Here is a 13,016-nt window from a genome sequence, read left to right as displayed (position 1 = left end):
GAATGACATATGGCCATTTGTAGGAAAGTGGATGGACCTTGAGGATGTCATGCTAAGAGAAGGCAAAGAAGGACAGACACCATATGTTTGTACTCATAGGTCTAACAGGAAACTTTCAGAATGATCTAACTTCAAGAAAAGCAAGCAGTTAGTAGTGCTTAAGAAAAACGGATTCAGTATCTAATGGATAGTTGATACCTGTCACAACACAGCATTTTATATACTGTTAAGTGAAACTGCAATACAATCTAAGTTTATTTTGGGAGTGTTTGCTGTATCATTGGATTTAATGAAATGTTTAGAGGTTCAGTAGGCATGACTTTGAGTAGATAATGAAAGAAAATGCAAAATGCTTATTGATTCATGATGTGGTTTCATCTTAGCTTGGGCAAACCATGCAGTATTTAATACACAGTAGCAGAATATTTACTATTAAGAAAGAAAAAAAGAAAAAGAAATTCAAGTATATTACTAAAGAAAGCCAGAAAATCATGAAATAGAGCAAGAGAAGAATGGATCAGAGAAAAACTATAGAAATCACAAATCAAGTAACAAAAGGGCAATAAATACATACCTATCAATAATTACTTTGTAAATGGACCAAATGCTCCAATCAGAAGACATAGGGTGATGGAATGGAAAAAAACAAGACCCATCTATATGCTGCCTATATGAGACTCATTTCAGACCTAAAGACACATGCAGATTGAAAGTGAGGGGATGGAGGGACACAGGGGAGGCTCAGTCAGTCAAGCATCTGACTTTTGATTTTGGCTCAGGTCATAATCTCATAGTCTGTGAGATCGAGCTCCAGGTCGGGCTTTGTGCTGACAAAACACCCCCTTTCTGCCCTTCCCCCACTCACACTTGCGCTCTCTCTCTCACTCTCTTTCTCTCTCTCTCTCAAAATAAATAAATAAACTCTAAAAAAGTGTGAGGGGATGGAAAAACATTTATCATGCAAATGTAAGTAAAAAGAAACCCAGGGAAGCAATAATTATATGGGACAAAATAATCTTTAAAACAAAGACTGTAACAAGAGACAAGGAAGGACACTATATGATCATTAAGGGGACAATCCTACAAGAAGACATAACAATTGTAAATAAGTATGCACCCAACATAGAAACACCCAAATATATAAAACAGTTAATAATAAATATAAAGAAAAGAATCAATAATAATAAAATAATAACAGGGGATTTTAATGCCCCTCTTAAATCAATGGACAGATCATCTGAGCAGAATATCAACAAGGAAACTGGCTTTTAATGATACCCTGGACCAGACAAATTTAATAAATGTATTCAGAACATGTCAACCTAAAGCAACTAAACACACATTCTTTTCAAGTGGACATGGAATGTTCTCCAGAAAGATCACATATTAAAACACAAAACAAATCTCAACAAATTAAGAAGGTCAAAGTCATACCATGCATCTTTTCTGACCATAATGCTATTAAACTAGAAATCAACCACAAGGAGAAATCTGGAAAGAGCACAAATACATGGAAGTTAAATAATGTTACTAAACAATGAATTGATCAACCAAGAAATCCTAGAAGAAATAAAAAAAATACATGGAGACAAAGGAACATGAAAACCCAATGGTCTATAATCCCTGGGATGCAGCCAAGGTGGTTCTAAGAGTGAAGTTTATAGCAATTCAGGCCTACCTTAAAGAAGTAAGAAAAATCTCAAATAAACAACCTAACCTTACCCAAAGGAGATAGAAAAAGAACAACAATAACAAAAAAAACCCCTAAGCCAGCAGAAGGAGGGAAATAATAAAGAGTTAGATAGCTTTATAAACCAAAATAGTTCTGGAAAGCTGGGATCATACTATACATGCCATATGTATGTGTATATATATATGCATATATAATATAAAAATATAATTTAAGTAAATTTAAAACATTTAACAAAAGAGTCAAACCAAAAATTATGATGAGTAATCTACACAGTATAAGAAGTCTTATGGATTATCAGTCATCATAAAGTCTACAATAGGACTGCTTGTGCATGAAGATGCTCATTGATACAAATATCTTCAAATTCTGCCAAGTTCATTGACCTGTAATATATAGTTCTCTATTCTCTTCAGCTTTAAAATGTCCTCCATTTCCCCCTGGGTTTTGTGAATATCAAACTAATACTTCTGTTTAGAAGAGTATTAGTAGGATCATCCTATAAAATGTGGTCATACCTTTCTTAATCTATCATTCCATCATGTCATATTGTCATTTGACTCTTTCAAAAGGCAAAAATTTCAAGATCATCCTGATCACTCTCATGGGAAGCAATCATCATATTTATTACAATACTCAAATCTTATCTTCAAATTTAGAAGCATATTCATTAAGTAACTCTTCCTTAGGATCCACTGTTAACTCACTGTTTGGGGGGCATCTTCTTTCCATTTAATCTCATGTTTCTCCCCTGGTGACATCAGAGAGCTCTGAGACCTTCCTTACCTGCACAGAATATCTAAATATTCTTTAAAAAAATTTTTTAACGTTTATTCATTTTTGAGAGACTGAGTATGAGCAGGGGAGAGGCAGAGAGAGAAGGAAACATAGACTCCAAAGCAAGCTCTGGGCTCTTAGCTATCAGCACAGAGCCCAATGTGGGGCTTGAACCCATGAACCATGAGATCATGACCTGAGCCAAAGTCAGATGCTCAACCAACTGAACCACCCAGGTGCCCCTAAATATTCTTCTAAAATAATACATTTCTCATAATTCAGATTGCACAGAAAAATATAGTTAGGAACATTAGAATAATCTGAAATCCTTCAATCCAGGAACTCTACTGTTAATATTTGATCTCATTAAATATATCACTGGTATTACTTGGGCAGGGTTTCACAGTACACTAAGATTCCCATGAGGGTTGGCACAAGAGAGATCTTTGAATGACCCACACTTTATTCTAGGACAGAGCAACTGTGCTGAATATTCCTCACTTACTTTCCCGAAACTTCCCCTTTTCTTGCTACCTTTGAACACACAGCCAGCTCTACAAGCCAAGTTCCCTAGCCAATTCTCTGGTCCCTTTGCTGGCTTCCTCTACGTCTCTGGTCTAATGGTGTCTTGGGGACAGATGAGCTCGTTAGCCACAAAAAAGTGATCATCCCTGGGGTGGAGAATGTGGTGTCCTAACCAGAGTCTCTCCTTCAGGATTAAGGCATTTCCATATCTGTTTAGAATGTGTCATGCCTCCTGATAACTCACAGCTCAATCCCTCTCCAAGAACTGCCCTTGGCCAAAGGAAACTGTGCGTTATGTCCCCACCTCCAGGAAGTGTACCATGAATGACTGGTCAACAGGAGGACACAGAGGCCCAGTCCCCTGGCCTTGGCTTGGACAACTCTGAAGGGCTGTCCCAGCTCCCGTGGCCCCCATGGAATCAGCTTGCTGAGGTTTAGCTTCTGTGTCTGAGTTCATTTTCTCCATCTACCTAATCCTGGTCCTTTTGTTCCATTAGAAAGATAGTTTCTGAGACTATTCCACCAATAAATTACCTCCATGGAGTTCTCTGTCTTGGAGTTTGTTTCCCAGTGAATCTGATTTAAAGACTTGGCCCAAGAAAGATGGCTCTGAACTGAGTTTTTCAATTCCACCACCCACTGGCAGCCTAGGGGGCAGGACCTCACCACTGGTGCTGAGTGAAGCAAGGGTAGCCCCTGGCTTTCTGTAGTAGAGCGATGGTTAGGTCTTCCCTTACGGTACAAAAGGATGGGCTGTGAGTAGGACAGAATGTTCTGGCAGGTGCAGTTTCTCAGGCATCTGAGAGGTGGGAGGAAGAAGAAGTGATTATGAGGGCAATGAAATTGGATGGCTTTCGGTGGCTCTATATTTTGTAGTAAGACAGTGAACTTCTTAGGGTGATTAATCATTAATTAGGCAAAATGTGAAAGCAGAGGACTCTCTTTAGAGCATATGGAGAGATTGATTTGCTTTAGCGGGAAGGCAGAGGCAGGTAAGAATCAGGCACCGTTCTGAAATAAAGGGGTCACAGGGCCTCAGAGAACAGTTCCAAAACTTTGCTGTGCCATCATCAAGGCCATGGTTGCAAAGCAGTGGCAGCCTAAGACCTGAGATAAGAAAAAGGAGTCATCAGACTTGACGACCTTGAAAACCCAGACTCATCTGAATGCTCTGGGCCTAACCAGAGTCTCTGCTCCCATTCCTCTCTGTTAGGGGTCATTTTTCCTCCCTTACTTGATGGCTTGGAGAAAATGCAGAGGTCACCTCTTGCCTTCAGAGCCTCTCCTCTTCTCCCCTTCAGGCCCTGAGATGAATGAGACCAAGTTACAACATCACGTGCGGGCAAGTGCAGAATCTGTTAAGAGAGGAAAGTCACCGAGGTAAAACACTATAACCTGAACTCTAATCATTTTTTACAAAACATTTATTTATTATTGAGAGACAGAGAGAGACAGAGCATGAGCATGGGAGGGGCAGAGAGAGAGGAAGACAGAATTGGAAGCAGACTCCAGGCTCTGATCTGTCAGTACAGAGCCTGATGCGGGGCTCAAATTCACGAACTGCGAGATCATGACTTGAGCCGAAGCTGGATGCTTAACCAACTGAGCCACTCAGGCGCCCCCCTGAACTCTAATCATAAGGAAAGATTAGACAAGCTTATGTATTCTACAAAATACATAACTCTTTAAAATGATGAAATAAAAAAAGACAAAGATTGAGAAGCTCTTCCAGATTAAGAGAGTATAGACATACAACACATAAAAACAGTAGGGCAGTATCATAGCCCGGGTTGTAAAAGGGCTCTTTCCTGGAGCCAGACCGCATCTCCTGGACCCCCATTTAGGTCTGAGGTTCTAGTTCCCCAGCTGGAAGTATTGCCTTCTAACAGCTTGTATTTCAGTTCTTTCCCCAAGAATTTCCTTCAACTAAAAAAAGTAGCCTCTGTCAAGACTATATAACCTTCCCGGGGTAGCCCACAACCCACCAGTGATTAATACGGGGATTCGAATGTCTACCCAGTCTGGGACATCTCTGAAGTCTCATCCTAACCCTGGAGCTCCCCACGACATTGGCAGGGGCCTCTGCGGCAAGCGACTTACCACTCAGCCTAGCCACTTGTCAGATGCTGTAAGTGTCATTCCATGAACACAATGTCACAGACCTGCCTGCTCAAATTTCCACCTCCCAGGAAACTCTGTCTGAAAGACTCACCCAAAGCCAAATTCCTTTCCCTTTAAATTACCACTGTGAATGATTGTAACTTTGCTAGTCTTATATGATTTAATGACAGCTTTTGAACTCAATAGAAATAATAGACCAATATGTGCAAAATATATGTTTTCAAAAATTTAATTATTGTCAGTTTTGATTACCTAGGTTAATCACAGAAAACAGTGTAGTTGATGATTTAAACCAAAAACAATTCTCAAATAATTAATATTTTGCTTTGTGGAGTACATTTTTTCTATATATTTAAATTCCCAATTATGCCATTTTACCCTTAAAGTAAAATTAAAACCAATTCATAATTTAATTCAAATGACTTTACCATTATACTTTTTCCAGCCTTTTTATTTAGAAATATTTTCTTTCTTTACTATTACCCATCTTTAAACACAAAGCACATTCTACTCTTTGTCATATTTAACACAAAAAATATTTTTAATCTTAATCTAAAAATGTCCTGGGGTTCCTGAGTGGTTTAGTCGGTTAAGCATCCAACTCTTTATTTCAGCTCAGGTCATGATCTCAAGGTTGGTGAGTTCTAGCCCTGTGCTGACAGTGAAGAGGGGCCTGCCTGGGATTCTCCTTCTCTCTCTGCCCCTCCCCCACTCACACTGTCTCTCTCTCTCTCTCTCTCTCTCTTTCTCTCTCTCTCAAAATAAAGAAATAAACTTTAAAAAGTTGTAAAAAAATTAAAAAAAAATAAAAGAACCAACTCCCGTCTTCTTCTTGCCTCCAGCCAAACGCTGGGGCAGCGAGGAGGACATGGTGATTAGAGAGACCGCTCCAGTGAAAGAAGGCTTCGAAGAAGATGCAGGACAAAGAAAGTGTGTCTTCACGGGGACCCAGAAATGATCCTCAAGTTTTTGATGTCCTTAAATCTAATATAAAAAATTCAAAAATCTACACTCATCATTGGGGAAATGCAAGTCAACAGCACAATGAAATGTCCTCTCACACCTGCCCGAATGGCTCATATCAAAAAGATGAGAAACAGCAAGTGCTGATGAGGAGGTGGGAAAAGGGAGCTCTCTTACACTGTTGGTGGGAAGGCAAGCTGGTGCAGCCTGTGGATGGAGGATCCTTCAAAAATTAAAGAAACAAAACAAAAGAACCACTCTACAATTTACTCCAGTAATTCTACTACTGGGTATTTACCCAGAAGACACTAATTTGAAAAGATATATCCACCATTGTGTTTATTGCAACATTTTTACAAGATATGGAGCAAGAGCCAAGATATGGAGCAGCCCAAGTGTCATCAATAGATGAATGGATAAAGATCTGGCGCATATATAAAATGGAATATTGCTCAGCCATAAAAATTGATGAGATCTTGCCATTTGCAACAATGTGGATGGACCTAGAGGGCTAAATGCCAAGTGAAGTAAGGCAGACAGAGAGAGACAAATACCATATGATCTCACTCATATGTGGAATCTAAAAAACACAACACAACAAAAAAACAAAAAGCAGAATCAGACCTATAAACACAGGGAACAAACAGATCAGTACTGGAGGGGGGGAGTGGATGGGCAAAATGGGTGAAGGAGAGTGGGAGATACAGGCTTCCAGTTATGGAATGAATAAGTCACAAAAATAAAAACTAGAGCATAGGGAAAATAGTCAATAATGTTGTAATAACATATTGACACTTATTGTGATTAGTATAGGGTAATATATGCAATTGTGCAATCACTATGTTGTATACCTGAAACAAATGTGACATTGTGTATCAGCTATACCTCAATTTAAAAAAATTTAATGTTTATTTACTTTTGAGAGAGTTTGATCTGCGGAGGGACAGAGTGAGAGGGAGACACAGAATCGGAAGCAGGCTCCAGTCTCTGAGCTGTCAGCACAGAGCCCAATGCAGGGCTCAAACCCACGAACCGTGATCATGACCTGAGCCAAAATCAGATGCTCAAATGACTGAGCCACCCAGGGACCCCACCATCCCTCAATTTAAAAAATAACAAAATTAAAATAAAAATCTCTCTTTTTCAGACACATGGTACATAAAGGTTCAGTAGAAGTTGCAGGTGCTTCTTACCACGCTGGCCCTTGGGGAATGAGGAAGCCCGAGGGTTGCGGTCAGACACCGGCCAGGCTTGTCATCTCTGCTGATTGACTCTGCCCCCTGGCTATAAAGTAGGGCAGTAAAACCTTCCACATGAGGATTATAGGAGATACTGCCTGTGGCAGCCCTTTTTTAGTTTGCAAAGGTTAATTATAATTGTATAGGTCAGTACAGGCCTCCAGAACTAGGGCAAGTAGGCTTGTGGACATAAATCTGTCCTGTAAGACAGCTGCACACTTTCCCCGTTTTATTTAGAAAAATTTCAAACCTACAGAAAAGTTGAAAGAAGGGGCACCTGGGTGGCTCAGTCAGTTAAGCGTCCGACTTCCGCTCAGGTCATGATCTCATGGTTCGTGGGTTCAAGCCCTGCATCAGGCTCTGTGCTGACAGCTTAGAGCCTGGAACCTGCTTCAGATTCTGTGTCACCCTCTCTCTCTGACCCTCCCCTGCTCATGCTCTATCTCTCTCTATCTCAAAAATAAATAAATTATAAAAAAATTTAAAAAAAGTTGAAAGAAGAATGCAGTGAACATACTGTTCACCTTGTTTTGCCAGTTTTCTATATTTTTTTTCTTTTTTTAATGTTTCTTTATTTTTGAGAGAAAGAGCACGAGGTGGGGAGGTGCAGAGAGAGGGAGAGAGGATTCGATGCAGGCTCTGTGATGACTGTGGAGAGCCTGACACAGGGCTTGAACTCATGAACATGATACCATAAGGTGAAGTCGGATCCTCAACAGAATGAGCGATCCAGGTGCCTTGTCTCTATTTTTTTCTATATCATCTGAAAGTAGACATCATGACACTTAACCCTAAACATTTTAGCATTTCTCCAAATTGGAATACTTGTCATTAACCCCAGTATATTGTCCCACAGTTAGCAGTAACACTAATTCTTCGGTATCATTCATATACGGTCTAGATCAACCCCAAACTGTTTTTCAAAGCTAATACACACACACACACACACACACACACACACACACACACACACATATTTTTTAAACTATTCAAGAGCCAGCTGAAAGTCACATATTATGTCTGGCAATTACATTGGCCTCTTCTAGTCCATAACAGTGACCTCGTTGGCATTCCGAGATAATGGCTTGCTTTACAAGTCTGAGCTAGCTGACTTGTAAAATGTCTCACAGCCTATCTGTTAATCTCATTCTTTCCCTCATTTCCTCATGACTAGATTCTAAGTAAACATTTTTGACAAGAGTAGTACCACATAGGAGATACTGTGGCATATTACATACTTTTAAAGACCTAATTGGAATTCCAGGGTGGCTCAGTCGGTGAAGCGTCCAACATCGGCTCAGGTCATGATCTCATGAACTCTTTGTGAGTTCAAGCCCTGTGTTGGGCTCTGTGCTGACTGCTCAGGGCCTGATGCTGCTTCGGATTCTGTGTTCTCCTTGCTCTCTGCCCCTCCCCCATTCACATTCTGTCCCTCTGTCTCTCTCTCTCTCTCTCTCTCTCTCTCAGAAATAAACATTAAAAATATTAATAAAATAAAAACCCAACCAAGGTGTCCTTCAATCATACTCCTAAAGTGATTGAAAAAAAAATCAAATCGGATAAAATTTATTTTGCTTTTAGGTGATACAGATGATTACTATTAACTTGAAAAAATTAATTTCCTGGAAGAATGAAGGAATAATGAGACTCAGCGCAGCTCAGGAGGCAGGCACCAGAGCAGGCTCGGGTCCTCAGACACAAGGCTTCCTGGCTTCCTGGGCATTGAAACTGATATGAAAATGACACCCCCGGTCTATCAGGGGCTCAGATCACACAGCATGAATGCAGCCTCTGGGGAAATAGGATCCGACAGAGACTCCCACTGTCTGCCATTTAACCGACATTAGAGGAGGCTGATGTAAAAACACTTTTACTTGTTTTATTTGTTTGCTCCTCCCAACAAACTGAGAGATAAAAGTCTCCAAAGAATCCCAAAGCAATAGAATGTCTCCTAATTCACAAAATCATTTTATGCATGTTGTGGGTAGAGCCTTTGTCATCCCCAAAGTCATATATTGAAGCCCCAACCCCCAGGGTGAGGGTATCTGGAGATGGGGATTTTGGGAGGAAATTAGGGATAGATTGGTCATGAGGGTGGGGTCCTCATGATAGGTTTAGTGCCCTTAAAGGAGAACAAGAGAGAGATCCCTGTCTCTCTCCACAGGTGAGGATGCAGTGAGAAGGTAGCCACCGGCAGCTCAAGAAGAGTCCTTTCTCAGGAACTGAATGAGCCAGCACCTTGATCTTGGACTTCCCAGGCTCCCAGAGCCATGAGCAATGAAGGTCTGTTGTTGAAGCCACCTTGTCTGTCCTACCGGCTATGGCAGCCTGAGTGAACTGGGGCCATGTTTCTCATTAGTCTGCCTTCCAGTGATTACTTAAATCACTGATGTCCCAGTCACCCAAGCCATACATTTAGGACTCATGGAAGAATCTTCCTCAGGGGGCGCCTGGGTGGTTCAGTCGGTTAAGCATCCAACGTTAGCTCAGGACATGATCTCGCGGTTCGTGAGTTCAAGCCCCTCATCAGGCTCTGTGCTGACAGCTCAGAGCCTGGAGCCTACTTCGGATTCTGTGTCTCCCTCTCTCTCACTGCTTCTCCCCTGTTCATGCTCTGTCTCTGTCTCTCTCCCTCAAAAATAAGTAAACATTAAAAAAAAAATCTCCCTCATCCTTCACCTCTAACGCCAAGTAACTTCAGTCCTTCCCTTACTAGTTTAATGGTGCTGTCCTCACCTCGCCCTCCACTTGGCTGTGAGGCTAAGCCTACTGGTTGCCTCCCATCACCCTGCTCCCATGGTTCCTTCTTTGATAACAAAACCCTGGTTCCATTCCATTTGCAAGGGGTCCAGCCCCAGTGCATGATTCTTGGTCAATCTCAGCCAAGTGTGGGTTTTCTGTCCTTCCTTATGGCTCCCAGTGGCCTTGTGACTTGGTTCTGGCCGATGACCTGTAACAAAAAGTCTGCTGGCATGTTGCTGAGGGCTGTTTTCCTCATGATCAATGACCTGCACTTTCTCATGGACCCCTTCTTTTTTTTCTGACTGAGAACAAGATGTCTGGAGCACAGCGGCCACTCTGCAGTCAGTTACGGCCATGCTGTTACACGTGCTGTTTTCTTTTTCCTTCTCTCATTTTTAATGTTTATTTATTTTTGAGCGAGAGACAGAACACAAGCAGGGAAGGGGCAGAGAAAGAGGGAGACAAAATCTGAAGACAGGCTCCGGGCTCTGAGCTGTCAGCACAGATGCCGACGCAGAGCTGGAACTCATGGACTTCGAGATCATGACCTGAGCTGAAGTCGGACGCTCAACAGACTGAGCCCCCCAGGCACCCCACTGTGTGCTGTATTCTGGATCTAGAATGTGCCTCTCCCTTTGGCCGGCTAATTTCTACTCATTCTTCATCCTCCCTCACCCTCCTGGTTGTGCATGTCTGATCACTATGTCAAGTTTACCTGTGAGTCAGCCCATTTACCCCCCAATGTCCTAAGGTCCACATGTACCTTCTCTTCTTTGTGAGAAGCAGCTTAAGTTAGCAAGTTTGTTAAGAGTGAGAAATTTGCTCTTTCAAAGACGTGGGTTCAAATTCTCGCTGTGCCATTTTACCAGTTCCCTTGGTTCTTTCTTAATCTCTAGGCCCTAATGTCTCCCATGGGTTGACATTTGGCAGCAATAATATTATTACCTATGCACAGGATTGTTGTGGGGTAGAGAACCTGTCCATATAAAAAATGCAAGTGTCCGACACATATTGACATCTCATCAGGTATTATTGGGATCACTATTATTTTTGTCCCAGCACCTACACAAAATCACTCATTCCCTAGATGGTTGAGCTCCAGTTCTTAATTCAGCTCTGAACGACTCACTCCAAGTCCAGTGCTTTTTTTTACTGGGCTGCAGGTGGTGGAATTAAAGAAGCAAATGCGTCCCTACTGTTTCAGACTCCAGGGAGCTGCTGTTGCAGCAAAGAGCTGTGCGGTGACATGTACCTATACCTCATGGCATCATTCAGTCAGATGCAAATGTCACTTGATCGTCTGGCCACATAGGATCTAGAGAAGATTGCCCTGAGCCCACGATATCATTTTAGGAAAGGGTGCAAAGCTCTCAAGATTTTAGCAAATGTAAGGGGCATCAAGAGTGGGCAAGAGCAGGGGAGGGCCAGAGAGTGAGAGAGACACAGAATCCGAAGCAGGCTCCAGGCTCTGAGCTGGCAGCACAAAGGCCAACATGGGGCTTGAACTCACCAGCTGTGAGATCATGGCCTGAGCCCAAGTAGGGCACTCAACTGACTGAGCCACCAAGACGCTCCACAACAGGGTTTTTAAAGCCCCAAGACCAAGAACTGTTTCTGTCTCATCTTAGAAAATTAGTGTCTGAGGTTGCGGCTTGCCTGGGGACATCCTGGTTTGTGGGTCAGGTAGGCACGGAGCTGGCTGGAAACTGCCAATGGGAGGCACTTGCCTTGGGACCGTGGGCCCTGCTTGAGCGAGGATTGTAGTGCCCAAGGAGGTCAGCTCCAGTGTCAGCAGGCTACTGGCCAGGTCAGCGTTTGCTACATCTGCATATGGTTGTGTATAATAAATGGCAATGGAAGTATTTGGGGCTGTCTCTGGGCCACACTTTTGGAGAAGGAAGCATGGCATCTCCTCCATTTTTTAAAAATGATGGTCTTTAAAAAATGTCTATTTATTTATTTTGGGTGAGAGAGAGCACATGCATGAGTGGAAGAGGGGCAGAGGGAGAGAGGGAGAGAGAAAATTCGAAGCAGGCTCTGCACTGTCAGCCAAGAGCCCAGTGCAGGACTCGATCTCATGACCCGTGAGCTCATGACCTGGCTTTCTGACCTGAGAATGCAGTAAGGTGCTGGGCTTTGAGCAGTCTTGGGACCACGCAGTGGAAGCCATGTACTTAGGATGTGGAAGAGCTTGAAGAAAGCTCATGCAGCCACCAACCCCTCTTGGCTGTCTTCCTTTGGACTTTGTTTAGAAGAAAAGCAAACCCAGCTCCTATCTTGTTTAAGGCCACCTCTGCAGAGCTGAACCCATGCGCACACTGAACAGGACAAGCTCCACTTCTTTGAAGACAATCTTGTCTTTCAATAAGGTTGTTCCACCTTGTCCCTTCCCTTCGTTCATTCATTCGTTGAAACAGTGTCACGTATTGTATATCAAAGCTTCCTTCATGATATACTTCGGAAAGCACAAGGACCTGAGTACAGAAACAGCAGCACCAGGAAAGAGCCAGGAGTCATTGTCACTGACATCCTTTTTAGCGTGGCCTCTTGGAAGTCAGGACTGACAAATAAATGGTTGTCACAGCACCATCAGAGCTGAGTCATGTTTAGAGCGCTACTAATAACCAGGATAGGATATGAGCGTCTGTGCGGTTTGATTGTGGACACCTGTTTTCTTTCTCTTCTGTTTCTTTGTGGTACCAATCAACATAGCATCTCCTTGCCTCCTCAAAACTTTGAAGCTCAGGTCCAGTCTTTCCGGTGTTGGCCACTTGAATCAGCGTCATTGGCGGTAGGACCGTTAAGAGAAATACCATAGATGAGAACCTGGATGGTGGACAACAGTCGACATGAAGTTCATAGGAAAGAGAAAACACAAACAAACTTGTTCACGTAAGTTTTGGAGCCTGAGTCAGACTTGCCTGTGACGTGCATTTGTTGGGCGCGTCCCATGTGCCCGT

This window comes from Suricata suricatta, chromosome 3 (assembly GCF_006229205.1).
Source record: "Suricata suricatta isolate VVHF042 chromosome 3, meerkat_22Aug2017_6uvM2_HiC, whole genome shotgun sequence".
Classification (NCBI taxonomy): domain Eukaryota; kingdom Metazoa; phylum Chordata; class Mammalia; order Carnivora; family Herpestidae; genus Suricata; species Suricata suricatta.
This window is presented reverse-complemented; position numbering follows the sequence as displayed.